The 25,118-nt window shown below is 40.5% G+C and overlaps 1 long non-coding RNA gene and 1 pseudogene across 1 annotated transcript in view; one reads left to right on the top strand and one right to left on the bottom strand.

Annotated features, from left to right (window-relative positions):
• LOC140608220 (uncharacterized) overlaps nucleotides 1–25,118 on the bottom strand; it is a 168,094-nt gene that overhangs the window by 44,193 nt on the left and 98,783 nt on the right. The window lies entirely within an intron of this gene.
• LOC140608438 (large ribosomal subunit protein uL15-like) lies at nucleotides 19,125–19,562 on the top strand (annotated as a pseudogene).

Raw genomic sequence — 25,118 nt, 5'->3', positions numbered from 1 at the left:
GAAGAAGGAGGAAAAGAAAGGAAATGGAGCCAAAATATATATCAATCCAAAGAATTCCAATAATTTAATAATATTTAACTAAAGCATCTGATTATTTTTTATCTACAAAAACAAAAACTTCATATGGCTCAGTCTAATAATAACTGCTATTATTGCATGCTTATTATACACAGCACTATACAGCATATCCACTATAGCATTTTCTTCTTATTATACCTCTTTGAGACAGATACAGATACCCAACTCCTCATTTGTAATTCCTAAATCTCAAAGTTCTGAAAACCCAAAGTTTTTAATAAGTCTAGAGCAAACGCATTTGGTAACAAAACCTGACTTGATCTAATATGAAGCTACTTGTAGTCTTTATTTAAACCACTCAGTGCACATTTCACTACAGAAATATTAATATGTTTCACTAGAGAATAATGTCCTGAATCCCTCCTAGGGTTCTTACAATAAATGACATATTGTACTTTATTAGCTTTCTAAAATATTAAAAATCTCCAATTGTGAAACTCATCTAGCTCCAGGACTTTCAGATAAGGGACTATTTCTCCCTATTTGATAGATAAGGAAACAAGTTTATTTGTATTCATTGATATATTATCCTGGTATTTTAGTTTGAGTCTTCAATACTTTACTTTTTTGGTTAATGGTTTAAAATTTTTTTTCCATACCATTTCAGTTCACATATAGACTGATGAAATTTTAGCAAATTCTCCTACAGAAAAGTTTTAAAAGACATTTTTCCCCAAAATAGAAAACGCTGACATCCTCAGAAAATTTCCTTGAACCCAAATGAACTCACTTTTAATTCCCCACCCTTCATTTTCAGATTACTCAGTGTATTTAATGCTACCCTTCCTCAATTCCACCCAAAGCTCACATGGTGATGTTAAGGGCATTGGTTAAGAACCCGTCGAGGAGTCTGCGTGGGCCTGAGGCACTGCTTAGCATTCTGACATTCTGTGGTTAGAGTGTCTACGTGAAGATTACCCATGCTGGGCTCCAGTGTTTCAATCACAACCCCAGAATGAACGCCTGGTCACTCTGTGGTCTAAACTCGGAGAGAAGAGAGCATTTCATACTACACTGCATTTCGTAAACAATGATTTGATACATTGAAGAAACCATAAATATTATTTATCTTACCATAGGCCTCAGAATATCCAAACACCACAGCTAATTAGGGTTCAATAATAGATTCAATAAGCTGAAGCCTGTTTTTCTGGTTTATCATAACAAGCAAATCAATGGTCATTACTTTCTAATTTGTAAGCATTCTGTTCGATGGCTCTGAGTGGGAAGTGTGTAGCAATACTTGTCCTATAGGAGGCCTTGCCACCTTCTAAAGTCAGCACTAAGCTACATCTGTTGCCATTTATGGTACTTTTTCCATTTGTTGAAGCACATTATTTGTTAAAACCAAAAGACCATGTTCGAATACAGATGGAGCTTTTGCTAAAATATAGAAAGTCATTTTTTTTTTTTCTAACCAGCAGAAAGAATTTGGTAAAAGGAAGCTGATGAGAGCTTCTTGTTTGATTAGTCTTTCCTCAGCAGCTGGCACTTCGGAAGATCTTAGCTCACATGCTACAGAAGGAAAAAAGTCGAGGCTATGAAACACTGGTAATACACACGAGTGCATTCCACCATTTCAGAGTAGTCCAGTTGAAATTTTTTAATCAAGGCCCCCTAAACCAAGGTTTCTAAACCTTAGCACTATTGATTTGGGGGTAGATAATTCTGTGTCATAGGGGTTGTCCTCATGTCTCATAGGATATCAGCAGAGTCCTTGGCCTCTACCCACTAGATGACAGTAGCATCCTCCTCACCAGTCATGACAACCAAAAATGTCTCCAGAGATGAGAGAATTCTGGGGAAGAGGGCATAATAGGAGGACCCTAGGCACACCCTGTCCCACAAATACAACTAGGTAGCACTCAGATCAGTGTAAATAACCCACAGAATAACCCAAAGACAGGCAGAACAAATTCCACAACTAAATGTGGAGAAGAGGCCACATCAAGGAGGGTAGGAAGGGCTGAGATGCAGTAGGGAGCTACATCCTGCAGGTCTGGCCTCTGGAGGGAGGGAGTTGTGGGTGAAAAGGAGATTGAAACAATCATACCACAGAGCCTGCACAGGGAAGATGAATGCCCATAGCATTTGGCTTTGAAAAACAATGGGTTGAATTTCATGAACTCCTATAACCAGAGGGACTTAAAGCCTGGAGCTTTAAAATCAGTGGGCTTAGCTCTAGGAGAGCCCAGAGGAAATAGGAAGCTGAGTCCCTGCCCTTAAAAAGACAGGAGAGCAAATAGCCACAGAGATACAGCATAGAAGCAGCAGTTGGAAAAATGCCTGGGACATAGGAGAATTATTTACTAATCTCAGAGTTCACTGAGGGACATCTCCAGAAACAAAGGAGCTGGCAGTCACCATTTCCCTCCCCTGTCCCCCAGAATAAACACATGGCCACCTGCAGGAACCAGCACAGCACCTGGCATTCACTAACTTGCCTACACCACATCCTGCCACCTCTATCCAGTCCTGCTTCAGACCAGCACTGTGGGTCCCCTCCCCTAGACCTGCAAATGCTTTGCTGACACCATGCCTTCTGACCTCACATGTTGGGGGCTACAGTTGCATCAGTGGTGGCTGGTTGCCTCCTAGGGAGAAGGTGCGCACCTTGTTGGAATTATACCCCCAACTCGTACACACTTTGCAGAGTGGCCTCAGCCACCCTGGTCTCAACACCAGCTAGGTGTCCCCTGTGGAGAAGGACCAGTGCCACTTTGTTAAAAGTGCATGCCCTGAACACTACTTTCAAGAATAAGAGACCAGCTGACTACTAACACACAGAAACAGACACAAAGAGGCAAAATAAGAAGACAGAGAAATATGTCCTGAATAAAAGAATAGAGCAAAATCATGGCAAAAGATCCGAGCAAAATGGCAATAAGTAATATACCTTATAGAGATTTAAAGTAATGACCATAAAGATATTCACTGGACTTGAGAGAAGAGTGGAAGACATCAGTGACATCCCTTGTACTATAGAGATAAAAAAAGAAACAATTGGAGATGAAAAAAACAATAATTGAAATTAAAAATACACTGGATGAAATAAATATCAGGCTACATGAGGCAGAAGGAGTCAGTGATCTGGAGGACAGAGTAATGGAAAGTAATTAAGCTGAGCAGGTAAGAGAAAAAAAATATGCAAAATGAGAATAAACTTGGGGAACTCCGTGACTCCATTCAGCATAATAACATTCACATGATAGGGATCCCAAAAGGAGGAGAGAGAGAAAGGTGGGCAGCAAGTTTATTTTAGGAAATAATTGTTGAAAACTTCCTAAATTTGGAGAAAGAAACAGAAGTTCAGATTCAGGATCTCCCAACAAAAATCAACAAAAGCAGATCCACACCAAGACATATTAGAATCAAGATGGCAAAAAGCAGTGATAAAAAAGAAAAAGAAGAGCCTTATAAGCAGCAAGAGAAAAGAAAAGTTACATACAAAGGAAACCCCATAAGGCTATCAGTAGATTTCTCAGCAGAAACTTTGTAAGCCAGAAGGGGGTAGATGATCTGTTCAAAGTGCTGAAAGGAAAAATCCTGCAGCCAAGAGCATTCTATCCAGCATAGCTCTCATTCATAACAGAAGAGATAAAGAGTTTCTCTGAGAAACAAAAGTAAAAAGGAGTTCATGACCATTAAACCAGCCCTATAAGAAACGTTGAAGTGGACTCTGTGAGTAGAAAGGAAAGACCATGTATAAGAGTAAGAAAAGTAAGAAGCACAAAAGGAGTAAGAATAAGTATATCTATAAAAACAAGTCAAGGGGCTCACAGAATATTGCAAAGCAACATATGAAACCATATATCTAAAATGTGAGGAGAGAAGTAAAGAATGGCTTCAAAAGTAAGGAGCTGTCAACTTAAGATAGATTGCTATGTACAGAAGAGGTTATATACAAATTTAATGGTAATCACAAATCAAAAACCAGTAAAGAGAAAGAAATCCAAGTATATCACTAAAAAAAGCCCACTTGGGATGCCTGGGTGGTTCAGTGGTTGAGCTCAGATACTGACCCTGGGGTCCTGGGATCGAGTCTCACATTGGGCTCCCTGCAAGGAGCCTGCTTCTCCCTCTGCCTGTGTCTCTGCCTCTTTCTGTGTGTCTCTCATGAATAAATAAATAAAATCTTTAAAAAAAAAAAAAAAGAAAGCCAACTTATGCTGAGAGAAGAGAGCAAAGCAAGAAAGGAACCAGAAGACTCACAAAAACAACACAAAACATAACAAAATGGCAATAAATACATGACTATCAATAATTACTTTGAAGGGTGCCTGAGTGCTCAGTCAGTTAAGCATTTGCCTTTAGCTCAGGTCATGATCTCAGAATTCTTGGAACAAGACTAATATTGGTCTTCCGGCTCAGTGAGGAGTCTGCTGCTTCTTCTCCCTCTGCTCCTCCCCACTGATTGTGTGCTCACTCTCTCTCTCTCAAATAAATAAAAATCTTTAAAATAAAAAAAATTAAAACTAATCACTTTGAATGTAAAATTCCTAAATGCTCCAAACAAAAGACATAGAGTGGGGTGCCTACCTGGCTCAGTTTGTAGAGCAGGTGACTCGATCTCCAGGTCATGAGTTTGAGCCCCATATTTGGTGTAGAGCTTACATTAAAAAAGAAAATGAAAATGAATATTACAAAAGTAAAAAAAAAAAAATAGTGTGATGGAATGGATAAAAAAAAAGACCCAACATAGTGTGATGGAATGGATAAAAAAAGAAGACCCATTTATATGTTGCTTACAGGAGATTCACTTTAGACCTAAAGACACATGCAGATTGAAAGTGAGGGGATGGAGAAATGCATGCAAATGGAGGTCAAAGAAAGCCAGGGTAGCAATACTTAGATCAGACAAAATTGACTCTAAAACAAAGACTAACAAGAGACAAACAAGAACACTATATAACAATAAAGGGGAAAATCCAACAAGAACATATAATAACTGTAAATATTTATGCATCCAACATGGGTGCACCCAAATACATAAAACCACTTATATAACAAATATAAAGGAACTTCCAGAGGGTATGTATCAATGATAACACAATTGTAGGGGACTTTAATACCCACTTGCATCAATGAACAGATCATCTAAACAGAAAATCAACAAGAAAACAGTGGACCAGATTGATGTAGCAGATATATTCAGAATATTCCACCCTAAAACAGCAAAATACATGTTCTTTTCAAGTGCACACAGACCATTCTCCAGAATACATCGCATATTAGGCCACAAAACAAGACTCAATAATTTCAAAAAGATTGTCGTTATGCCATGCACCTTTTCTGACCACAACACTATGAAACTAGAAATCAACCATTTGAAAAAAATCTGGAAAGAGCACGAATACACCAAGGTTAAATAACATGCTACTAAACACCGGATGGGTCAACCAAGAAATCAGAGAAAATAAAAAAACACATGGAGATAAACGAAAATGAAAACACATGGCTACCTCAAACAGCAAGGAAAAAATGTCAAACAACTTAGCCTTACACCTAAAGAAACTAGAAAAAGAATAAACAAAGCCCCAAACCAACAGAAGGATGGAAAATAATAAAGACTAGAGTAGAAATAAGAGATATAGAAACTCAAAAGATCAATAGAACAGATCAATGAAACCAGGAGCTAGTTTAGTAAAAAGATCAACAAAATTGGTAAGCCTCTAGCCAGGCTCCTCGGGGAGGTAGGGAGCTCAAATAAGCAAAATCAGAAATTAAAGAGAAGAAATAACAACCAACACCACCAAAATAAGAATTGTGTGAGAATATTAGGAAAAATGACATGCCAACAAACTGGACAACCTAAAAGAAATGGATATATTCCTAAAAACACATAGCCTACCAAACCTGAGACAGGAAGAAATCGAACATTTGAGCAGACCAATTACCACCAATGAAATTGAAATTAATCAAAAAACTCCCAACAAACAAAAATCCAGGACATGACAACTTCACAGGGTGAATTCTACAAAACATTTAAAGAAAAGTTAATACCTATTCTTCTTAAATGAATCCAAAAAATAGAAGAGGAAGGAAAACTTCCAATTTTATTCTATGAGGCCAGCATTACCCTGATTTCAATACCAGAAAAAGACATAACAAAAAAGAGAACTAGAGGCCAATATCCCTGATTAACATAGATGCAAAAATCCTCAAGAAAATATTAGCAAACTGAATCCAACAATATATTTTTAAAACATCATTCATTATGATCAAGTGCAATTGAGTCTCAGGATGCAAGCATGGCTTTGGAAAAACTGGACAGCTACATGGAAGAATGAAACTAGGCCGCTTTTTTTTTTTTTTTTTTTTTTTTTAGTATTTATGTATTTATTTTAGAGAGAGCACAAGTGGGAGGGGCAGAGTGAGAGGGAAAGAGAATCCCAAGCAGACTCCATGCTGAGCAGGGAACCCAATATGAGGCTCGATTCCATGACCCTGAGGTCACAACCTGGACTGAAACCAAGAGTTGGACTCCTAACCACAGTTGCACCGTCTGGGCACCCCTGGACCACTCTCTTATACCATACACAAAAACAAACTCAGAATGGATTAAGGACCTAAACTGAAACCATAAAAATCTTAGAAGAGAGCACAAGCAATAATTTCTCTAACATCGGCCATAACATCTTTCTAGATATATCTCCTGAGTCAAGGGAAACAAAAGCATAAAAAAAAAAAAATTGGGGGAGGGGAGTATATCAAAATAAAGGCTTCTGCACAGCATAGAGAGAAAAAAAAAAACAATAAAACTAAAAGACGACCTTGAGTGGGAGAAGAAATTTGCAAACGATGTATCTGATAAAGGGTTAGGTTCCAAAATATATAAAGAACTTATACAACCCAACACTGAAAAAAAACACAAATAATCCAATTTAAAAATAAATAGAAGACACGGAAAGACATTTCTCCAAAGAGGATATATAAATGACTAACAGACAGACGAAAAGATGCTCAACAGCACTCATTGTCAAGGAAACGCTAATCAAACCCACAATAAGGTACCACCGGACACCTGTCAGAACGGCTATAGCAGCCAAAACACAAGAAACAGTAAATGCCGGCCAGGACACAGAGAAATAGGACCCCTCGTGCACTGTTGGTGGGGATGCAGACTGGTGCAGCCGCTGTGGAAGGAGGTGGGGAGGGTCCTCGAAAACTCAAAAATAGTACAACCCTATGATCCAGTGATCACACTACAGGGCATTTACCCAAAGAGACACAAAAACACTAATTCAAAGGTTCACATGCACCCCTTTATTGCAGCATTACTTACAACAGCCAAATTGTGCAAGTAATGTGTCTATTAATTTGACGAACTGATTAAGAAGATGCAATATATACATATATGTAAATAATAAAAATAATATTCACATATATGAATATTCATATATTCGTGAATATGTATATGAATATGAATATTCATGTGCATACGAATATTATTTAGCCATGAAAGGAATGAAATCTTACTCTTTGGAACAATATGCTTGGAACAAGGTTGTGATGATAGCAGACAATTATCTTAAAATAAAAGGTTAATTTTGGGGTGCCCAGGTGGCTCAATTAAGCGTCTGACTCTTGCTTTTAGTTCAGATCATGGTCTCAGGGTCATGAGATCAAGCCCCTTGTCGGGCTCTTTGCTCAGCGTGGAGTCTGCTTGTCCTCCTCCCTCACCCTGCCCCGCCCCGCCTCTCCCCAGGCTCTTCTGTGCTTTCCTGTGCGTGCTCTCTCTCGCTCTCTCTCAAATAAATAAAACCTTTTTTTAAAAAACTAAAAGTTTCATTTTAAAAACTCCTTTGACTCTAAACACATAAATATCTTGTGCCATCATATAAGAACGAAATAAAAACATTTTGTCTAGGTCGTGCGTTGCAAATACGTTTGCCGGTTTGTTGTTTGTCTTTTGACTTTTTTATGGTGTTTTAATGATTAAAAATGTTTTTATGGGGACGCCTGGGTGGCTCAGCAGTTGAGCGTCTGCCTTTGGCCCAGGGCGTGATCCTGAAATCCCAGGATCGAGTCCCACATCGGGCTCCCTGCATGGAGCCTGCTTCTCCCTCTACCTGTGTCTCTGCCTCTCTCTGTCACTCATGAATAAATAAATAAAATCTTAAAAAATATATATTTTTATGTTGTTCATTTTATTAACCTTTCCTTTAACAGCTTCAGAGGAATGTTTCATGCTTAGAAACCCCTTCCTGTGGTAAATTATTGTAAAATGTTGCCATGTTTCCCTACAGTGCTGTGTGACTATCTTACATTTAAGTCTTGGATGCGCTTGATGCACAAAGTAGTCTGTATGTTGTGTGCGTGTGTTTACAAATACCTACCCAGTTCTCTCATTGCCTTTTACAGAATAAACGGTGTTTCCATCGGACGTCATGTGCATACCATAACCTTATCCCACACCATGGTCCTGTCATAGAAGTGCCATACATTTCCATATGTCCCCCCTATTCTGTGTCACTCACTTCTTCATCCGTAGAACCAGCATCCCAGCATCCAGATTATTATCATAGCTTCATAGCTTTCATGTCTGGTAGGTCTAGTCCATGTTGATTGCTCTTCTTTATCAGAACCTTTTAGTACGAATTTTAAAAATCCAGCTCCTAGCCCCCAGATTTATTTCTCCGGGAAGGGAAGGCAAGGAGCACCAGCAGCCTAAAGTCACGGCTCATCAACAATTAACAATCCTGGAATGCGTGGGGAGCGTGTCACGCAACTGGCTCTGCCACCCCCCGCGACAGCGAGTCCCTTGCTCTGCCGGGCAGCCTGGTTCTTCCTCTGGAGCAGGGCGGGAGCGACGCGCACAAAGCACTCAGCACTGTGTCTGGCACCAAAGTGTCCAGCGGGTGTTCGTGGTTATGACTCCTCTTCATTCTGAGTTTGTATAAATTACTCCAACTAAAAATATTCTGTGCAAATCGTTCGTGGGCTCGCCTATTTCTCGGCGCCTGTCTTATTCTTTTTTTTTTTCTTTTTTAAAGATTTTATTTATTTATTCATGAAAGAGAGAGAGAGGCAGAGGGAGAAGTAGGCTCCATGCAGGGAGCCTAGTGTGGGACTCGATCCCCGGTCTCCAGGATCATGGCCTGAGCCGAAGGCAGGCGCCAAACCGCTGAGCCACCCAGGGATCCCCTTTTTTTTTTTTAAGGTTTTATTTATTTATTCATTATTCCTCTTTTATACCCAGTAACTACTCTGTGGCACCTGCTTCGTCTCTGGGGCCCCCACCTGTCCGTCCATCAGGGCTCGCATCCGTCTGCGCTTCTCCCCAGGGCCTCACGCCACCTGATCATTCAACGCCATCCTCACTCTCGGAAACCTCCCCTCCTGCCTGCATTGGGTGGGCCTCTTTCTTTTTTCTTTTCTTTTTTTTTTTTTTTTTTTGTTAAGATTTTTTTATTCATTTATTTGAGAGAATGACAGAGAGCACAAGCAGGGGGAGAGAGAGAGGGAGAGGGAGAGGCAGACCTCCTACTGAGCAGGGAGCCCAATGTGGGGATCCATCCCAGGACCTGGAGATCATGACCTGAGCCGAAGGCAGGTGCTGGACCATCTGAGCCACCCAGGCGCTCCCCCTCTGGCCTGCTTCAGTCACTCTCTGTAGCTCACAGCCCCCTTCACCCTCCCACTCCCGTCTTTTCTGCCCAGTGGTCCATCCCCTGAGAGCTGCCGACCCCACGTGACTTACCCGACTCTACCATACATCCTAATAAAATGTGATGGCTTTTAGGTTCAACCCTAGACTCCGGAAGCACAGTAACCCACATGTATTTCTGATTGACGTCACGCATGCAGTGGCTTCGTGAAGTCATCGTAGCTAAAGCTCCTGAGATCCTACTGGCTTGCCGGGTTGTCCACCTGCTACTTCCTCTTATCCCTCATCCTCTTTAAGTCGTCTTCTGCAAACTGAAACCCATCTAGTCCGATATCTTCCTCTTCCTCTTTCCAAAGGTGTCTGTGCAGACATCACTCCTTGCCTGGAGGGTTTTCCATTAGCCCTCAAATTAAAACTTTAAAACTGCAGGAGGGAAACCTACGCCCTTGGAGCTCCCTGAATTCTTACACGGCTTGCCTCAGTGGAGAGCTGGAGAGCTGCGGGCCCAAAGGCCACTGCTAACAAGATTAGTTTGGGCTTTGCTGGAACAGCAGGTCGGGGAACCTCCCATGGTCCTGGATCCCCAGACGCAGTCCTAAGGTGAGACCTCCCAGGATAGCATTTCCAGAACTTGGGGGCTTCAAAGAATTTATAATGTTCTTCCAGATGTAAACCAAGGCGGACTTTGAGATGCCACCTGTGTGCCCTCAAATACCGCAGGCCCTGGGGTGATCCCTGACGGCAAGGTCACCCCGCTGGGCGCCCCAGCTCTATTCTGCAAGCCATCTCCACAAATATTATTTTCCAACTCCCTTGTTGGGTCATAAGAGGGGAAGTTCAGGGAAGGGATTGGGAGCATCATCAGCAACTTAAGTTCACACCTTTTTATGCGTTTGTTACATTTCCCAGTCACATCTCAACAATTCATGTTAAGAAAGAAACGCTCTGGCCCTTGGTCGTATGGGATGGAGTCACTCAGCCTCTGCCCTCGGCGCTCCCTTTCCTCCCAATATCCCGTCCTGCACTCCCCATCTCACACCTCAGTTCCTAGGACAGCCTCACCGGGTTTCCTCCTTCCTTCCTGCTGCTCCCCTGCATCCCACCCCAGCTGTCAGAATAATCTTCCAAGAATCCCACTTACATCATGAAACAAACTTAATTACTCCTGCTACTCTCTCCCTTTCCACCCTCCAGGCTCATTCTAAGCTCCATCTCCTCCCTGAAGGGTCCTGCAGTGGCCCCAGTCCCCAGGGCCCTTCACTCCTCGAAGCTCCCAGAACCAGAACCGATATTCGTGGTCGTGATGCACAGACCATTCACTCCCGGAGCATGTTCTGATCAAATTGCATCCATTCTAATCCCTAATGCCAGCTGTTAAATATTTTGACTGTCGTTCTCACCTACAGCATTTATTTTCTCCATCACTCATCTGGGTATTTTATCATAAACTATATGCCATTGTTATTCAAGTTTTTGCAAAGGGCATGTGTTTTGGTCTTCTTGTAGAGTATGGACTTCCCTGAAGAGAGCTACTGTCTATCCTGAGCCCCAGCACCCAGCCCAGGGGCACATGCAGAAGTGGCCCTCACCACACTTGAAGAAGGAGTCATTGGATGCGGTAAAAGAGAGTCAGCCATAAAAATCCTGTGCCTACCAACATCTAACCTACCAGCTTAAAAAAAAAAAAAGATTGATTGATTGATTGATTTGAGAGAGAGAGACAGAGAGCATGAGCAGAGGGAAAGACAAACAGACTCCCTGCCGAGCATGGAGCCCAATGTGAGGCTCCATCCCAGGCCCCCGAGATCATAACCCGAGCTGAAGGCAGACACCTAACCAACTGAGCCACCAGCCACCTCACTTTAAAAGTTTCTAAATGCTAAAATAAAATAAAATAAAATAAAATAAAATAAAATAAAAATAAAATAAAGTTTCTAAATGCCCCCTCTCATGTTCTGTACCTATAATGCCACCAGCCAATGAGTGGTCCCCAGACAGATGCCAGTCTGAAGACCACACTCTGAGGAGCCGTCCATCTGATGCTGGGGCTCATTTTCAGACCATGACCTGAGCTACAACCCAGAGTCGACTCTTAACCAACCGAGCTCCCCCGACACCCCTAGCCTACCAACTTTAAAGTCTGTTGCCCTGCCTAAAACCACCCACTTTGCCAAGTTCTTTGCCTCTGTTCCTACCTCTTCCACTTACTGTTTTTTATTTCCTAAGGTACACGCCCCTCCTGAATATGTCCCTCACATATTTGAAAACAAGCCCTTCTGGGTGTTTCCATGTGAAAATCCACTGGCCTCACAATGGTGTCTGAGAGTTATTCCGGAAAAACTTGAAATTCCCACTCAATTCCACGTAGGACTCCAACAAGCCAGAAATTTCTAGGATGTCAAGGGAGGTATCACAGTTTCAGGGCTGACACATTCTCGGACAATGTCCTAACATCAGCTGAAGACGACCATAGGACAAACCACCTTTTTAAAAAACTGAAAATAGTCTCTCCCTGCCCCCAGCCCTCTCAATCTGCTCTTTGACTTTCTCTGTTTTCCTCTACATAGCTCATCTCCTTCTGACAAAAGTTTATAATAGACATTTTAATCTGTTTATTGTTCATTGTCCATCTCCACCAACTATAGTACGATCCCTGCAAGGGCAGGGATTTTTTTTTTTTAATTGTGGTAAAATGCAGAACACAACATAAAATTTACCATTTTAACCATTTTTAAGTGTACAGTGCAGTATATTAAGTACATTCACATTGTTAGGCAATCATCACCCCCATCCATCCATGGGACTCTTGTCATCTCCCCAACTGAAACTTGATATCCACAACCCCCCACTCTCCCTTCCTCCAGCCCCTGACACTCGCCATTCTACTTTCTATCTCTATGGATTTGACTGCCCTACACATCTCAGACAAGTGGAATCATACAGTATTTGTCTTTTTTGTGAGTGACTTCTTTCAGTTAGCATAAAGTCCTCAAGATTCATCCGTGTGTCAGAATTTCCTTCCTTTATAAGGCTGAAAAATATTCCGTTGTATGTACTATATTTTGTTTCTATGTTCGTCTATTGACGGACATTTGGGTTGCTTCCATCTTTTAGCCATTGTGAGTAATGCTGCAATGAATATGGGTGTACAAGTGTCTCTCCAAGACTCTGCTCTCAGTTCTTAAATATCCAGAAGTAGAATTTCTGGATCATCTAGTAACTGTACTTTAATTTCAATGAAAAACTGTCATACTGTGTTTCACAGTGGCCACACCATTTTACATTCCTACCTACCAATACTGCACAAGAGTTCTAATCTCGCAGCATCCTCACCAATGCTTATTTTCCATAAAGGCAGAAATTGTTGTCTATTCTACTCACTGGTATATGCCAAGCACTTAGAACAGGGCTCAGCACAAAGTCAACACTTTATTGTATGTGCTTATTGAACCCAACTGTAGAACTGGTGTTAATCAGAAGACCCAGCACGACCTGAATTTGAATCTTGGCCCATACACTCAGACACTACACCGTGGACACATTATTTAACACCCTTGAAATGTAGGTTAACACACCTGTAGCAGCACCCATCTCAAGGGTGTTATTAAACTCCAGTAACATGGTGTAGGTAAATCCAGCCCAGTTGGTCTCATATATTCTCTTCCTTTCATCCTGATTGTAACCTTAGGTTACGGTAATCAAGGCTATTAAGGTTATCAGTAATTAAGGCTAATTAGACACAAGTCTCTGCCTTTCCTGGCAAGTTTTGTTAGACTACCCATTGACTTATGAATTTAAGAGAATCCCCATCAACTATCTTACTTTTTACATTTCTTTGTTTTTCTTTATAGCATGTGTTATTACCTACAAGTATATACCATATCTACCTGTTTACTTGTTTATCCATCTTCTCTACCAGAATGTGAGCTCCATATAGGCAAGGTCCTTATCTGTCTTGTTTACGGCTTTATCTGCAAGGCCCAGAACATCTGGCACATTAAAGGCCTCAATAAATATTTGTTGAGGAAATAAGTGCATTTAAAGAGTTACTAAACACCTGCTATAGGCACTGTGCTTACTACTGGACATCCTGATATAAATATGACATATGAACAAGGAAGATCTGATATAAATATAGATACGTGCATGTACATACACACACACGTATGTGCACTAGAATATTATTACACAGCCATAAAAAAGGATGAGATTGTGCCATTTGCAACCACATGGATGAAACTAGGTGGTATCGTGCTAAGTGAAATAAGTGAGACAGAGAAAGATAAATACCATGATTTCACTTAGGAATGGAATATAAAAACAAGATAAAATAAAACAAACAGAAAGGAGAATCAGACCTATAAATGCGAGGGACAAACTCATGGTTGCCGGGGGTGGGGGGAGGCAGGAGGATGGGCAAAAATGGGTGAAGGGAAGTGGGAGATACAGGCTCCCAGTTATGGGATGAAGGAGTCACGAGAATAAAAGACCCTGCATGAGGAACATAGTCCGTGATATTAGATGTGTATCAAGACAGATGGCAGCTACACTGTAGAAGCTTATGGAATCACCATGCTGTACACCTGAAGTGAACGTCACAGTCAAAAAAAAAAAAATCTATCTGGAGCCCCCGTGGTCAAGGAAGGCTTTCATGGGAAGTGTTTCTTAAAAAGTTTGAAGATTAGCTAGTTTTCCCAACAGAAAAGGAAGTAAAGGCATTTTATGTTTGGGTGGTAGTGAACTAAAGTCACAGGGGCAGGACATATAAGGACGCATCCTGTAAGCGCGTAGTTCTGTGCAGCTACGAGTCAAATTAAGAGAGCATGTGGCAGGGATGGATGGTGGAGGCCTGTTACGACGTGCTGCTGGGGTGTGATCCCCAGGAGCTCGGAACCCCACGAGGCTGGGCGCAGTGAGCACCCTGCGAGGTGCTCACTCCCCAGGAGGTGGGCCTCCAGGGTGGGCGACACCCAGGCCACGGCCCCCAGAGCCCTGCCGTGGTGCTGGGGCAGTGGCAGCAGCCTGCTAACCTGGCACCGGACCCACATTTGGCCCAGACCGGCAAATCCAGGGATGTGGCACCTCCATCCTAGCACCCTAAAGGGTTGTTTTCTCAGGGCTCTAGTCACCTGGCTGTTAGCACAGCTACTGGGCTTAGGATGGTTACAGTGAATGCGGAACAACCAGCCACTGGACTCTGGGCTTTAACATTCCACTTTCCAAACTCCTCTCGTCTACGTCATTAAGCTGGCTCTCCAGTAATAAAGAGGGTGCCTGTTAGGCTAGGGCTAGTGCAGGTCATTGGAGTCTGTTGTGGGAGGAGAAAGTTCTGGCCACTTCGGCCATTCTGCGGACAGCCTTCTCTCGGGGTCCAGACTTCACCGAGGGAAAAGGTCCATTCAAAAGTCCTTGAGGACTTTCACCAGGACACTCTGAAACCAGCCTAAAACTCAGCAACTCTAATAGCTTCATCTCCACTGTCCCTCCCCTGCATTCCGCACCTCATCCTCGCTGCACACTGCATACGCAACATATCCATCCTAGATTCCATGCGTCCTAAGGACAAGATGCGTTCTTGACACATTCATTTCTAGGGCTGTCAGAACAAAGGAGCACAAACCAGTGGTATAAAACAACAGAAATTTATTGTCTCACAGTTCAGGATGCTAGAAGTCTGAAATCAAGGCGTCAGCAGGGCTAATTCCATTAAAAGCTGTAGGTGAGAGTCCCTCCTTGTTTCTCTCCCAGCCTCCAGTGGTTTGCTGGCCATCTTTGGCAGTCCCTGGTTTTCAACTGCCCAACTCCAATCTCCGCCTTCATCCTTATGTGGCCATTCGCCTTGGGTCTCTATCTTCACGTGGCCATCTTCTCATACAGACACCAGTCATAGTGGACTGGGAGCCCACGCTATCCCAACCTTAACTAATTGCCATGACCTTATTCTTAATAAGATCACATTCTGAGGTACTGGGGGTTAGGATCGCAAAACATCTCCTTTTGAGGGAACCCAATTCAATTCATAACACTCTTTTCTCTTGGCCACTCACCTCCAGTATTTCAGTATTTAGCCCAATTCCGAGAATGTGACCGTGAATGCTATTTACTGATGTGATTCAAGTTACCGGCTCACTCATCTGCCTGTCTACAAAGGGCACCAGAGCACCGGGGCTACGTTGTGCCAACACACCAAACACCTTCACTTTCAACATGACTGGAGAAAACACTGGGTGGGGTTTGGTCAAAACGGTGGCCACCTTGGCTGAGCACTGGAATGAGAATTTGTCACTGCCACTTATGACCTGATGGAAATGTTGAACTTTAACAGAATCTAGACTTAGGAGGCATACTCAGGTGCTTCTGTGCTCTCATATCAGTTTAGGTCCTTCACAGGACGGGGGTTCCTTTCAATCACAGCGCCACTATAATTAGTAATGGCAACGTTTTCTTCAATTTGCCCTCAAGGGCCATAGAGTATCAGACTGCCACCCGTGCAATCAGACTAATGGGAGGCAAAGAGCCAAATTAGGGGATGGGGGCAGAGTTATGCTACCCAATCAAATATGGGTTTGTTTTTAATTAAATATTCAAACTTATGGTAGGGGAATCCGCTCTGATTGCACCCTGTCATTTATACACGCAAAATATGTTAAAAGAAAACTATATATGACATCCCTTTTTAGCAATCGACAGTTTTCAGAGTTCTTTTTCATTAGGCTCTTTCCAGTGGGGCCCACAGGACTTCAGTTAAAGTTTGAGGGAGCTGCCCCTACGCCAGAGAAGTGTCCCCAAGAGCAACCAGGAAAATGGTTTGCATGCCCCTCATTTACTTTATTCTTTCCAAGCAAACAGTTGGCAAGAGGAGGCATTTCCTATTGCCTGGGCAATGTTTTAATCACTGTTTAAATATTTGCCATCCTGTCTTTGTTTTGGTTAAAATTGCAGAGTTAATGCGATACAGATTTGTACCTTCTACTGAGTGAAATATAGATTTCATCTTACGAACTAGAGCTATGTTCACTGCAAATAGCTTCCTCACTCCCCACCTCCACTATTTGTCTTTCATTTTACACATTGTATTAATCTTTTTATATCTTCTCAGTGCCTACAGGTTCCCAACAAATTGCCCCCAGGCAGTTCTAACACATTAAGCTTCAGCAAACCTGGCCTTATGTGTGACTCATTACACAAATGTAAGGACTCTTAAGTCAATCTCTCTGAATACCAGCCCAGAAAAATATCAGTCCCAGGCAAGAACCTCACCATCTGATGGATATTCTGGGGTCAAGGTAAAATGAGTTTCTGGCCTCGGGCTAGTTTCTAATGGACAATGGGTCTGTGCCAAGGACTCCGTCTATTCCTTCTAATGAAGCTCTGTAAAGTTTCAGCTGCACTCAGGCTAACTTGGCTTCTCTTAACCCCATTTCTCCAAGCTTCACCAGCTGGGTATGCTTAAAGAGTCATATTAACAGTAATAACTCAAATTTCACTGGAAATCACAGCTCCTACCTGCTGATGAAGGGCCTTTGCCTCCTTTTTTTTATTATTCAGAACTTTGAGTAAAAGTGTCTTTCTATTTTAACATATAGTAAACTCTATATATACAACTCTTCATAAACCCAATGGGACCTGGGCAGAAAAGAAACATGAATGATTGACATCATTCTCACTCCTCCTCCTCGCTGATAACCAAGATTTAGTTAAGTCAAGCTCATCCTGTCTAGCCTTTCCTGCCCCCAGGACAAGCCCCTCTCAAGCATTTCCTCAGTCCTCATCAGAAAAGAGACTTCCAGTAGGCTTTTCCACCAGAACTGCCAGACATGCCAGATAATCAGTTCCGAACCCCACTTAGACTCTACCTGAGGACCCCAACTGCTTACTCCTCTGAAAAATACTTGGTTGAAATTAAAATGTTTGGGGCTTTTATTCCAACAATTGCAAACAACAATTACTGTCAAACCTCTTACAAAAGAAAACTAGGAAAAACTGGATAAAATGTTTTTTAAAATGTTTGATGGCATAGGAAAGTTAAGATGATAGTGAATAATTATCAGAACAGAACCTAAGAGGAGACGTCAGACAGAAAAAGAATGAGGAGAGACCAAAATAGCTCCAGCCTATTGCCATGAAATAGTTTCCAGATCATGGCACAGGAAAGGAAAACTCAGATGCAGTCCACAGACTCCCTATGATGAAGGTATGCACCTAAGGGTTTGGAAAGACCAAGGTGGCTACAGTTAGCAGGATACAGGGAGAACAAAGAGCTGCAGGGAAAGAGAACTGGGCATCTGCAGAGGGTCCCCCTCATTTTCAAAGTACTGACCAGTGCATACATGTCAGGAAACTAGCAGGGGTCAGAGAAGAACTCTACGAAAGACTTTTAAAGAAAGAACAGTACCTGGGTCTGATGTCTTGCTTCTCCAGGATAGGTCCCTTTGAGTGAGGATGAAAGGGGTATGGATAAATGGTAGTCATTCATCTTCACCATTTCATAACTTTCATCAGCCAACCCTGCCCTGGGAACACCATGGCAGATGAGAGTCCACGCTATGGAGCACACAGTTCTGTGGGGACTTAGGTGTATCAACCATCACCAGGAAAAGGAAGGGTCTACCTACAGGTTCATGCCAGGTGCTGGCATCCCATAAGCCCACGATCGCATTGAGGGAGAAAACACAAGTCTGAGAACATAGGAATGTCTCAACAGACCAGAAGACGACGACAGAGGGAGATTATTCAAAAGTAAAATACAGGGCATTCAGTGTTGAAAATCTTCAGCACTAACATGAAAAGATCATCAAGATGTTATGGTAGGCAGAAAATAAGTGTGACAGCAGTGTGTGGGACATATATGCATATGAAGATGCATAGAAAGGTAACTAGAAAGAGTTACAACAAAATATTGACAGCAACTACCTTTGAGAGGAGAAAATGATACCATGAGTAGCCATAATAGGAGCTCCTCTCCCCCTCCATCCTCTTTGTGTTACTTGATTCTTTAGGAGAATGTATTTGTGTGAATGTTGTATAAACGAAAAATCCCAAGTAAATAAATAAACAGGTTTAAAGATTAAAAAACAAAAACAATAAAGCATAGCACCTGGAGCTCACATAAGGACAGGAAAACTGATTGTTCCCACCAGCCAGATTGGAAAACTTCATAATTTACAGAAATTAAATATACCCTGAAAGTTCTTACCTCAGTAGTAGGAAATAATTAGCCCTAGATTAAACAGTGTTCTGGTCCCACCTAAAAAAATATTAAAAGTAAGACTTAAAAGGATCAAACAGTTCCTAAGAAACTGAAACAGAATCCCAGAACAAAGCCCAAGAAATTTATAGGAATAAAAATATAGTCAGAAACCAGCAATGTAAAATTTATAATGTCTTATATTCTATCAAAACATATTGGACATACTCTTTCATCTGGGCTGCCAACATGCCATCCAGACTGAAGAAGACCTGAAAACTCCAGGGCCACATGAGCCACAGCCAAGGCCACATCAACAAGCGCTGGGAGCACCCAGGAGGCCTGGGTGATGCTAGTGGCATGCATCATCACAGGATCAACTTCAACAAATATCACCCACGTTATTCTGGAAAAGTTGGTATGAGGCATTACCACTCAAAAAGGAGCCAGAGCTTGTGCCCAACTGTCAACCTGGATAAACTGTGGACCTTGGTCAGTGGGCAGGCACAGGTAAATGCTGCCAAAAACAAGACTGGAGCTGTTCCTATCATTGATGTGGTACAGTCAGGCCACTACAAAGCTTTGGGGAAAGAACAGCTCCCAAAACAGCCTGTCATCATGAAGGCCAAATTCTTCAGTAGAAGAGCTGAAGAGATTAAGGGGGTGAGGAAGAGCTGTGTCCTGTAGCTTAAGCCATGCAGAGGGAGGCTCATTAAATGCTAACAAGTACTTTTCAAAAAAAAAAAAAAAAGTATCCAAAGAAACAAGAAAGTATTGAGGAAAAAAATCAACCAACCCCAAACTGACACAGATGTTAAAATTAATAGACATCAGCATTTAAAAGAATAAGTATATTTCATAAATTCAAAAAGTTAAATAGTAACAGAAAAGATATTCTAAAAAAGAAAATCAAACTTCTAAGGACAAAAACTAGACTGGAAGAAATTCAGCAGATATAGCAGTAAGAAGAAAATGTCACTGAAATAAAGTGCTTAGAAAAAGATTTTAAAAATAATTAAAAGTAAACTACAGTACAACTTCAAACTAATATACAGGTAATTGGAGTCCCCAGAAAGGAAGCAGGAAAAATAATGCCAAAATAATGCCAAGGAAATACTGGTCAAGAGTTTTCCAGGTTTTTTTTTTTTTTATTTCCATTTTTTTAAAATTTTTTATTGGTGTTCAATTTACTAACATACAGAATAACCCCCAGTGCGGTCACCCATTCACTCCCACCCCCCGCCCTCCTCCCCTTCTACCACCCCTAGTTCGTTTCCCAGAGTTAGCAGTCTTTACGTTCTGTCTCCCTTTCTGATATTTCCCACACATTTCTTCTCCCTTCCCTTATATTCCCTTTCACTATTATTTATATTCCCCAAATGAATGAGAACATATATGTTTGTCCTTCTCCGACTGACTTACTTCACTCAGCATAATACCCTCTAGTTCCATCCACATTGAAGCAAATGGTGGGTATTTGTCATTTCTAATAGCTGAGTAATATTCCATTGTATACATAAACCACATCTTCTTTATCCATTCATCTTTCATTGGACACCGAGGCTCCTTCCACAGTTTGGCTATCGTGGCCATTGCTGCTATAAACATCGGGGTGCAGGTGTCCCGGCGTTTCACTGCATCTGTATCTTTGGGGTAAATCCCCAATAGTGCAATTGCTGGGTCGCAGGGCAGGTCTATTTTTAACTCTTTGAAGAACCTCCACACAGTTTTCCAGAGTGGCTGCACCAGTTCACATTCCCACCAACAGTGTAAGAGGGTTCCCTTTTCTCTGCATCCCCTCCAACATTTGTTGTTTCCTGCCTTGTTAATTTGCCCCATTCTCACCGGTGTGAGGTGGTATCTCATTGTGGTTTTGATTTGTATTTCCCTGATGGCAAGTGATGCAGAGCATTTTCTCATATGCATGTTGGCCATGTCTATGTCTTCCTCTGTGAGATTTCTCTTCATGTCTTTTGCCCATTTCATGATTGGATTGTTTGTTTCTTTGGTGTTGAGTTTAATAAGTTCTTTATAGATCTTGGAAACTAGCCCTTTATCTGATATGTCATTTGCAAATATCTTCTCCCATTCTGTAGGTTGTCTTTCTATACACTAACAATGAGACTGAAGAAAGAGAAATTAAGGAGTCAATCCCATTTACAATTGCACCCAAAAGCATAAGATACCTAGGAATAAACCTAACCAAAGATGTAAAGGATCTATACCCTCAAAACTATAGAACACTTCTGAAAGAAATTGAGGAAGACACAAAGAGATGGAAAAATATTCCATGCTCATGGATTGGCAGAATTAATATTGTGAAAATGTCAATGTTACCCAGGGCAATATACACGTTTAATGCAATCCCTATCAAAATACCATGGACTTTCTTCAGAGAGTTAGAACAAATTATTTTAAGATTTGTGTGGAATCAGAAAAGACCCCAAATAGCCAGGGGAAATTTAAAAAAGAAAACCATATCTGGGGGCATCACAATGCCAGATTTCAGGTTGTACTACAAAGCTGTGGTTATCAAGACAGTGTGGTACTGGCACAAAAACAGACACATAGATCAGTGGAACAGAATAGAGAACCCAGAAGTGGACCCTGAACTTTATGGTCAACTAATATTCGATAAAGGAGGAAAGACTATCCATTGGAAGAAAGACAGTCTCTTCAATAAATGGTGCTGGGAAAATTGGACATCCACATGCAGAAGAATGAAACTAGACCACTCTCTTTCACCAGACACAAAGATAAACTCAAAATGGATGAAAGATCTAAATGTGAGACAAGATTCCATCAAAATCCTAGAGGAGAACACAGGCCACACCCTTTTTGACCTTGGCCACAGCAACTTCTTGCAAGATACATCCACCAAGGCAAAAGAAACAAAAGCAAAAATGAACTATTGGGACTTCATCAAGATAAGAAGCTTTTGCACAGCAAAGGATACAGTCAACAAAACTCAAAGACAACCTCCAGGTTTGATAAAAATCAAATCTACCTATCCAAGAAGTTAATAAACCTTAAGAACAAGAAATATAAGGAAAACTACACCAAAACCCATCATAATCAAATTGCTCAAACCCTGAAAGGTAAAAAAAACAAACAAAAGAACAAAAAACTAGAAAGCAACCATAGAAAAAGCCATAGGAACAAAGGTAAGACTGACAGAAAATTTCTGGTTGGAAATAATGTAAACAAAAAGATAGTAGATCAACATCTTTAAAATTAAAAAAACAAAATAGAGCAAGGACAATGTCTTCAATAAATGATGCTGAGAAAACTGGTTTTCCACATGCAGAAGAATGAAATTAAGCCATCCTCTGACTCCATATACAAAAATCAACTCAAAATAGATTAAAGACTACAGGACCTAAAACCATAAAACTATTAGAAGAAAACACAAGGAAAAAAGCTGCTTGACAGTGATGTGGACAATTATTTTTTTTGATATGACCCCAAAAGCATAAGCAACAAAAGCAAAACTAGACAAATGGAATTGCGTCAAACTAGAAAAGCTTCTGCACAGCAAAGGAAACAATCAACAAGGTAAAGACAGAACCTATGAAATGAGAGACAATATTTGCAAACCATACATCTGATAAGGGGTTAATGTCCAAAATATATAAGGAACTCAACTCAATAACAAGAAAACAAATAACTCAAACTAGGGTCACCTGAGTGGTTCAGTCAGTTACACATCCATCCCTTGATTTCAGCTTAGGTCATGATCAGGGTCATGAGATCCAGGCCTGTGTTTTTCTCTCTCTCCCCCTCTGCTCCTTCCCACTCCACTCTAGCTCTCTCTCTCTCTCTCTCTCTCTCTCTCGAGAAAAACAATTCAATCAAAAACAACAACAATAGGGATCCCTGGGTGGCGCAGCGGTTTAGCCCCTGCCTTTGGCCCAGGGCGCGGTCCTGGAGACCCGGGATCGAATCCCACGTCCGGCTCCCGGTGCATGGAGCCTGCTTCTCCCTCTGCCTGTGTCTCTGCCTCTCTCTCTCTCTCTCTCTCTCTGTGACTATCATGAATAAATAAAATTTTTTTAAAAAATTAAAAAAAACAACAATAACAATGAAAGAGGAGAAGAGAAATATAAAAGAAATGGAATAGATAGAAGACAAAGAGCAAAGTGATAAATATCAACTTAACTATATCAATAGTTATATAAACAGTCTAAATATTCCCATTAATAGGCACAGATTTCCAGATTTGATTTTTTAATATTTTACTTAAATTCAATTTTCAGATTTAATTTTAAAAAGTAAGATCCAGCTGTATGCTGCCAAAAAGAACCACACTTTATATACAAAGCCACAAATAGATCACAAGTTAAAAGGCTAGAAGATATATCAAGCTAACACTGGAGAGACTATGTCAATATCTGATAAAGTAAGTTTTAGAGAAAAGAATATTTTGGTGGATAAAGCTGACAAAGAAGTCAATTCATCAGTAGGATATAGTAATCTTAAATGTTTATATACTCAATGACAGAATTTAAAATGCATAAAGAAAAAACTTAAAAGGGAAAAAGACGAATCCACAATGATAGACATTTCAATACACTCACTCAATAACTGACTGAATAAGTACAGGGAAAATCAGTAAGGATATACATTTGAAAAAGATAATCAACCCACTTGATATAGTTGATATTTCAGGAACAATCCACCAAAAAATAGCAAATACACATTTTTTTCAAGTTCACACAGACCATTCCTGAAATAGACATATTCTTGGCTACAAAGGAAGTCTCAAATTTGAAAAGACAAAAGTCACACAAAGAATGTTCTCTGACACCAAAATTAAATTCGAAATCAGTAATAGAATTATCTCTGGAAAATCTCCCAAATATTTAGAAACTAAATAAAATATGTGTAAGTAACCCATAGATAAAAAAAAATCGAAAGGGAAATTAGAAAATATTTGAACTGAATGAAAATGAATATGTAATTTACCAAAATGCATGGGACACTGCTACAGCCATAATTTAACAAGAATCTATAGCCCTAATGCCTACATTAGAAAATAAAATAAAATCAATAGCATAAAGCTTGCAACTTAAGAAACTATCAAAGAAATAGCGAGTAAAAAAATCAGAAAAGAAATCAATAAAATAGTAAAAAGAAAAACAATGAAGAAAATTAATGAAACCAAAAGCTCACTCTTCAGAAAGTTCAATAAAATTGATAAACCTCTACACAGACTGAAAAGGAAAAAAAAGAAGACACAAATTGTGAATATCAGCAAGGAGAGAAGTAACATCATTACAGATACAATAGATATTAAAAGGTAAAGAAGGAAATACTGTAAAAAACCTAATGCCCATCTGACAATTTAAGTAAACCTTGAAAAACACAAGTCACCAAAACTTGAACAAAAATAAATGTTACTGAAATGTACTATAGTTTCTAAAAAAAAAGTTAAACTTGTAGTTAAAACTCTTCTACAAAGACAACCCAGGCCCAAACAGCTTTACTGGCAAATTCAACTGAACATTTAAAGAAGAAATAAAACCATTAATATACAGACTCTTCCAGAAAGTTTCCCAACTCATTGTGCAAAGTCATTATTACACTGATAGCAAAACCAAAGACGTTACAAGAAAACAACAGTCACTATTCCTCATAAATATAGATATAAAAATTCTAAACACAGTTTTGGCGAATCAGATTCAATAATAGGACAAAAGGTTAAAACATCATAGACAAGTGGAGTTTGTCCCAGGAATGCAAGGCTAATTTAACATTCAAAAATCAATCAATGTAATTCACCATATAACAAACAAACAAAGAAAAACCAAGTATCATTTCAATACATCTATAAAAAGTAGAGGACAAAGTCCAACCTCCAGTCTTATAAAAACTCCTGCAAACTAGAAATAGAAAGGAACTTCCTCAAATGGACACAGGGTATCAAAAGTCCTAGAGTCAACATTCTACTTAATAGTGCGGATTCCTTTCCTCTAAGGTCAGGAATATCTACTCTCACAACTTTTATTCAATATTAAACTGAAGGTTATAACCAGTGCGATAAGATAAAAAAAAAAGAGAAATGAAAGGCATAAAGATTGGAAAGAGAAAAGTAAAAGGAAGATGCCAAGATCATCTGGGTGAAAATCTTATGGAATGTACAAAGAAGGTACTAGAAGAATAATGAGCTAACTAATGCAACAAGATTGCAGTTTTATGATATCAACATATAAGAATTAATCATATTTCTACATAGAAGCAACG

The sequence above is a fragment of the Canis lupus genome, chromosome 17, assembly GCF_048164855.1.
Source record: "Canis lupus baileyi chromosome 17, mCanLup2.hap1, whole genome shotgun sequence".
In the NCBI taxonomy this organism is placed as follows: Eukaryota; Metazoa; Chordata; class Mammalia; order Carnivora; family Canidae; genus Canis; species Canis lupus.
This window is presented reverse-complemented; position numbering and strand designations above follow the sequence as displayed.